General features: G+C 44.2%; 1 long non-coding RNA gene across 1 annotated transcript; it reads right to left on the reverse strand.

Annotated features, from left to right (window-relative positions):
* Positions 1 to 600: 600 nt before the first annotated feature.
* LOC120099299 (uncharacterized) lies at positions 601 to 5,605 on the reverse strand. The gene is made up of 4 exons (XR_015647089.1): positions 5,532 to 5,605; positions 2,226 to 2,322; positions 1,085 to 1,203; positions 601 to 834 (listed from the first exon to the last, which is right to left on the reverse strand). It is a non-coding gene; the product is annotated as an uncharacterized LOC120099299 (long non-coding RNA).
* Positions 5,606 to 6,117: the final 512 nt, after the last annotated feature.

The following is a 6,117-nucleotide window of genomic DNA, read 5'->3' on the forward strand; positions in this document are numbered from 1 at the left end:
TGGACAACCCGGTCATTTTGCTAGAGAATGCAACACCCCAAAACCTAGCCAGTCCCCCAATCCTGCTGGATGGCCCACTGCCCCGGGGGTTTTTCCCCCGCTGCAAGAGAGGCCGTCATTGGGTCAGGGGATGTCAGTCTAAGACTGACGCTAATGGGCAAACCCTCCCTGCAGTCCAGGGAAATGAGTGGGGGGGGGGCACAACAGGCCCCCTATCCACAGGTGACCACACGCCCCCAAGTGCAGCATCAAGCTCCTGCAACGCCAACTTATCCCGGGCAACAGCAGGAAGCGCAGGAGTGGACCTGTGTTCCTCCACCACCAGGATTATAACCCCTGAGGAAGGGACTATTATAGAATCTGGAAAGTTTGGGCCCCCGCCGCCTGGCATGTTTTTCCTAATAATCGGGCGAGCCTCAAGTGCTCTTCAAGGACTTGTCATCCTTCCTTCTGTAATAGATGCTGATTATTCTGGGGAGATTAAATTTCTAGCCACTGCCACGCAGGGCCCCTTAACGCTTAGAGCCGGACACCACATTGCACAAGCCTTAACGCTTCCCTTCATGGGCAGTTCCCTCATAAAGAAAAGGGTCGTGGTTCTTCCTCCCCTGGCTCTTCAGATGTTTATTGGGTTCAAAAATTAACTGATGAAAGACCCATGATGTCTCTTTGGCTCGATGGCAAACAATTTCAGGGCCTTTTAGATATGGGGGCGGATACAACAGTGCTCTCCTCTAGACACTGGCCCTCAACCTGGCCCCTTAAGGCTACCGCCACACATTTAAAAGGGAGAGGTCAAACACAGGATACACTCCAAAGCTCAAAGCTCCTGACCTGGAAAAATAAAGAGAATAATACAGGCACAGTTAGGCCATTTGTAGTTTCTGGACTCCCTGTTAACCTCTGGGGCAGGGATATTCTTTCCCAGATGAGGGTGATGATGTTTAATCCCAATGAGGTCATTACTAACTAAATGTTAAGGACAGGATTTCTCCCTGGAAAAGGATTAGGTAGAAATGAACAGGGAATCACAGAACCCTTGACTCCCATGCCCAAAACAGATAGAGGAGGTTTAGCAGCAGACCTTTTTTCATAGAGACCGCTGTTTGTCCTGCACTCCAGGCTGATAAAATATCTTGGAAGTCAAATGATCCAGTCTGGATCGATCAGTGGTCCATGCCTCAAGAAAAGGTTCACGCAGCCCTACAGTTGGTGCAGAAACAATTATTACAAGGGCACCTTGAACAGTCCACTTCGCCTTGGAACACCCCTATTTTTGTCATAAAAAAGAAAAATGGTTGTTGGAGATTGTTACAAGACCTTAGAGTGGTTCATAAAACTATGGTCCCTCTGGGGGCCCTACAACCTGGTTTGCCTTCTCCAATAGCTATTCCTAGAGACTTTTATAAAATAGTCATTGATATAAAAGATTGTTTCTTTTCTATCCCCTTCATCCGGAGGATTGTGCCCACTTTGACTTTTCTATCCCTGTCATTAACCATGTGGGCCCTAATCCCCGCTTTCAGTGGCGCGTGTTACCACAGGGGATGGCTAATAGCCTCACCCTGTGTCAAAGATATGTGGCCCAAACTATAGATCCAATAAGGCTGCGTTTCCCCTCTGCTTACATCATCCATTACATAGATGATATTTTGATTTCCTCTGCTTGTTTACAGGAAATTCAAAAACTAGCCCAAATTATTGTTTTGGCCTTACAAAAAAGAGGTTTCACCCCTGAAAAATTTCAGACACAATATCCCTTTTTGTTCCTTGGATTCCAATTAGAACCTACATCCATTTATTCTCAAAAGCTAACAATTAGAAGATCACAGCTACATACCTTAAATGATTTTCAAAAACTTTTGGGTGATATTAATTGGCTTAGACCTTACCTTAAGCTAACCACTGGTGATTTAAAACCTCTATTTGCAATTCTGAAGGGTAGCCCTGATCCTAATTCCATCAGGGTTCTAACTCCAGAGGCTGAAAAGTCCCTACTAAAGGTTGAATAGGCTATAAGCCAACAATTCATAGGTTATTTCAGCCCCTCCAAGACACTGTATCTGATCCTTTTTGCAACAAGGTTTACACCCACAGGCCTCCTATGGCAAGATAATCATCCACTAATGTGGATTCACCTGCCCGCAATCCCCCCTAAAATACTTCCTACTTATCCCTCCTTGATTTGCCAGACCATTTTCTTCGGTCTTAAGCTGGCTACCCACCATTTTGGCCGCGATCTCGATATTATTATTTCTCCATATTCACAGGAGCAGCTTGCTTGGTTGCAACACAAACATGATGACTGGACAGTCCTGCTGCCTATTTATCAGGGAACATTTGATACTCATTTACCAGGAGATAAATTATTACAGTTCCTCCATGTTACCCCCTTTGTCTTCCCAAAGGTTACACATCTGAAACCTATACCAAATGCCTTAACTGTTTTCATAGATGGATCTAAGAATGGAAAGGCCTCCTTTGTTGTTAAAGATCAAGCTTTTTCTGTCAATACCCCATATGCTTCTGCCCAATTAGTAGAACTTTATAGTGCTTTAGAAATATTTAAATTAATAAATCAATCATTTAACCTTTTCTCTGACAGCCATTATGTAGTCAGAGCTCTCCAAGTCTTGGAGACTGTCTCTACTATACAACCCTCAACACCTACCTTTAAACTATTTTCAGAAATACAAAAACACATAAGGGCCCAGCCAAACCCATTCTTTGTGGGCCATATCAGAGCTCACTCTAATCTGCCCGGTCCTTTAACCAAAGGCAATGATTTAGCTGACAAAGCCACTAGGCTGACAATGATTGCTTCTCTTAGTGATTCCTTACAAGAACCACAGATGGCACATTCACTCCATCACCTTAATGCTCAAACATTGTGGCTTAAGTACAAATTTACTAGAGAACAAGCCAGACAAATTGTCAAAAATTGTAAAAACTGCCTGACCCTACTTCCTGAGCCACACATTGGGGTTAATCCCAGGGGCCTTATCCCTGGCAAATGGATGTCACCCATGTCCCATCTTTTGGAAAACTAAAATTTGTACATGTTACAATTGATACCTTTAGTGGGTTCATATGTGCCTCTGTACACACAGGAGAGGCCACAAAAGATGTTATTGAGCATATGCTCTACACATTTTTGGTTATGGGATAACCCAAAATGCTAAAAACACATAATGGGCCTGGCTATGTTAGTCACAAATTTAAACAATTTTGCTCCTAATTTCAAATAAAACATATTACAGGCATACCTTATAACCCTCAGGGACAAGGAATTGTAGAACGAGCCCATCAAACCCTTAAGAATACACTGTTAAAGCTTACTGCCCAAGAAACTCTTTATTCTCTTAAAGGCAGCACAAAATTTTTATTATCCCATGCCCTTTTTGTTTTAAATTTCTTAACTTTGGATAATCAAGGGTGTTCAGCCGCTGATCGCTTATGGCACCCCTCGACCACGATCAATCATGCTCACGTTCTTTGGAAGGATCCCCTAACTGGACAATGGCAAGGTCCTGACCTCGTGATAGTTTGGGGAAAAGGATCCGCCTGTGTTTTTAATTCTAAAGAAGTGGGAGCCAGATGGCTCCCTGAAAGATTAATAAAGCTTTACAATAAATTCCAAACAAATTCCAAGATTGATAAAGCCTTATAACAAATTCCAGGGTGGCGCCTGAGAACAATCTACTTTTCCTTTCAGAAAATGCCCTGCTACTGGATTACGGTGTGCCTCCTCTCCCTCCAGCTGGAGATTATCAGAGAATGAGCACCCTATCAGGTCTACAACTATACATGGGTAATTATAAACCAGGCTGGAGACCAGGTCTATAGTACATCTCATACAGGAGCTTCACCAACGTGGGGCTCCCACCATATTGATTTATGCAAGCTGGCCCTAGTAGCCGAACCAGCCTGGGGGGTGCCCAACATCTATTGGCCTCAAGAATATGCACCCCCTAACAAAGGGAGGCTCAACCCAGGAAGCCCTGAATGTGGGGGCTTGGGGTGTACCAGGCCTGGCTCTACCTCTCCAAGATGTGACTCCATTGCCAGCTGAAATGCCCTTATACAAAATTGGCTATAATACTGGGTTCTATGTTTGTCCTGGGCCCCATCGACCCAGATCCCAAAACTATTGTGGGGTCCAGGAGGCATTTTTTTTTGTGCTTCATGGGGATGTGAGACTACAGGGAATACTTATTGGAAACCCTCCTCCATATGGGATTATATCACCATGGATGTGGATACACAAAATAAACCTCACAACTGCATCAGTTGGTGCAGCCCCTTGGTAAATAATTTCACTCCCCAAGGAAAAGCAAAAGATTGGACAAAGGAGCCACGAGGCCTCTCTTGGAGCCTTCGCCTCTATCGGACTGGCTATGACCAGGGACTCTATTTTACCATAAAGTTACTCAAAACTGTCCCTAGCACATACAGGGCTTCTATTAGACCAAACCCTGTTCTTCATAATTTTGTTCCCTCCCTGCAAAAAAGGCTCAGAGCCCAAAAACCCAGTGGCCACACAGGCCCCACAAGATTCCCTCGTGAGTACTACTGTCTTTCAGCCAACCATTCCTCCAGGTCCTATGCCATCCTCCAGAGTCATACTTTCCATCCTTAATGCATCCGCCTCAGCTTTACTTCTCCAAGAGCAGATAAAAAATTCCTCCAAATATGTGGAATGTTGGATGTGCTTTTCTGCCTCCCCTCCATTTTATGAAGGCATTGCCCTTTTTGGAGAATTTATTTATACCAATGAATCCAATGTCCTATATGGAGGCTCTTTAGGATTTAACCTCACTGAGGTATCCGGGGTGGGAAGTTGTATTTTGAGAGAACATATGCTCCCTCCTCACCAGCTGTTAGAAATATGCAACCATACCTTGGTTGTTAACAAACATCATGAGTACCTGCTCGCCCCAAACCATACTTATCTAGCATGTTCCACTGGTCTAACCACATATGTTATAACATCTCAATTTTTACAGACTAAAGATTACTGTGTGCTGGTTCAATTATTTCCCAGACTCAGCATACATGAGCCAGAAACTTTTCTTAAATCCTGGGAAAAGGGCTCAGATATGCCTCACAAAATAAAAAGAGAACCAGTAACTGCCATCAATCTCACGGTTCTTCTAGGACTAGGGGCCGCAGGTACAGGCACTGGCATTGCTTCCCTCGTTACTTCCCATCAATACTATAACCAGCTTAGTGAAGCCATAGATAAGGATATTGCTGAATTAAGAGATGGATTAGCTAACTTAAAAGACGCAGTTGCCTCATTGTCTGAAGTAGTCTTTCAAAATAGAAGAGTCCTAGATTTAATCTTCCTACGACAAGGAGGACTTTGCCCAGCCTTAAAAGAGGAATGCTGTGTTTATGTAGATAAGACTGGACTTGTAAAAGACAGTCTAAAAAAGGGTGAGAGATAGCCTAGAAAAACGAAGGAGAGAGAGGGAGCAACAAGAGTCTTGGTACAAAAACTGATTTTCCACATCCCCATAGCTCTCTACCCTGTTGCCTTCGATTTTAGGACCCCTTGTGGCCCTGCTTCTGTTGATTTCCTTTGGTCCTTGGGCCTTTCAGCGCCTCACCCACTTTATTAAATCACAAATAGATTCTGCTTTGCCTAGAAATTCCGTTTCAGTACATTATCATCGCTTAGAGACCGGAACAGCTGAGGAGAACCAGAGAGACAATGAACAAGATGAGGTGCCTACAACATATCGGGAGTGGCTCGATTTCCACAATCTCTTATATTAATGCCATCTTGCCCCTACTCTTTCGCCCCTGGGCTCAAATAATAGGAATGAAAAGATGATCCAATGTAGCCATCATCAGCGATGGGCAACTTCCTCTGACCCTTGACCAATCTAAGACATGGAGCCTTGAGGGCGACAAGGTGATCCTATGACAGATCAGACTTGGGTTCGAGAGTTCGATCCTAAGACAGAGGTGGCTACACCCCGTTTAAACGTATGGGTCAATCAAATGCTCCACTGCCCAGTTTCTCCCCCAATAAACACACACATATAGCCCAGAACGGTGTGTTACAGCATAAGTTCATTCCTAGCCAGTGGGGTGCAGTCCTAACTGCAA

Source organism: Rattus norvegicus, chromosome X (genome assembly GCF_021556685.1).
Source record: "Rattus norvegicus strain SHRSP/BbbUtx chromosome X, alternate assembly SHRSP_T2T, whole genome shotgun sequence".
Classification (NCBI taxonomy): domain Eukaryota; kingdom Metazoa; phylum Chordata; class Mammalia; order Rodentia; family Muridae; genus Rattus; species Rattus norvegicus.